This window comes from Ischnura elegans, chromosome 9, assembly GCF_921293095.1.
Source record: "Ischnura elegans chromosome 9, ioIscEleg1.1, whole genome shotgun sequence".
In the NCBI taxonomy this organism is placed as follows: domain Eukaryota; kingdom Metazoa; phylum Arthropoda; class Insecta; order Odonata; family Coenagrionidae; genus Ischnura; species Ischnura elegans.
Genome location: NC_060254.1, coordinates 77,823,488 through 77,824,166, shown reverse-complemented (window position 1 = coordinate 77,824,166; position 679 = coordinate 77,823,488).

Sequence of the window (679 nt, the reverse complement as noted above, 5' to 3'; positions counted from 1 at the left end):
CTAGGTATCTGTTATATGTCTGTAGTCACTTTTATATGGTGTCACCTCAGTGAGATGCTTAGAAGGAGGGCAAAGCTTAGGGAGGCGAATTGAAAAAGCCAATTGCCATGGAGACAGCCGGAAATAAATCGACTTTCCATTCAGGATCAAAGCCATCGATGCATCAAGGCTCGCGGTGGGGAGCGTGACAAGGTGGAACAATTTTTCCACATCTCGTTGTCCACAGCTGAAGGATGAATGACCGCGGTAAAATTGCTCCCAAGCGACTCAGGACCCAACTTGTACCCTCCAGCTGAAATTCATCTCATTCATACCCAAATGACGATGACATATCTAGATCTCACAGGTCTTCAACGGAAGGGAAAATGATAGAGGCACAAGTTCTAAAAAGTAGCGCAATTTAATGCACCCGAAGAACATTTTCTCATTGACTGTTGTTACATCATCTTTCCGACACACATCCACCTTCCTCAGAGCTAGGTAGGAGACTCCCAACCTGGAATATTTTTATGTCATTTGTGTATATGCATTTATGATTGTTTGAGTAAATCCGTTCCAAATTAATGACTCCAATGAATTCCCCAAGAACGTGAGTTGAACCAAGGACCTTTGGCTCTCCGCCTCTTCAGATCACTATGCTTTACCGGTTTCATAATTATCGTAAAAATTGTACCGAGGC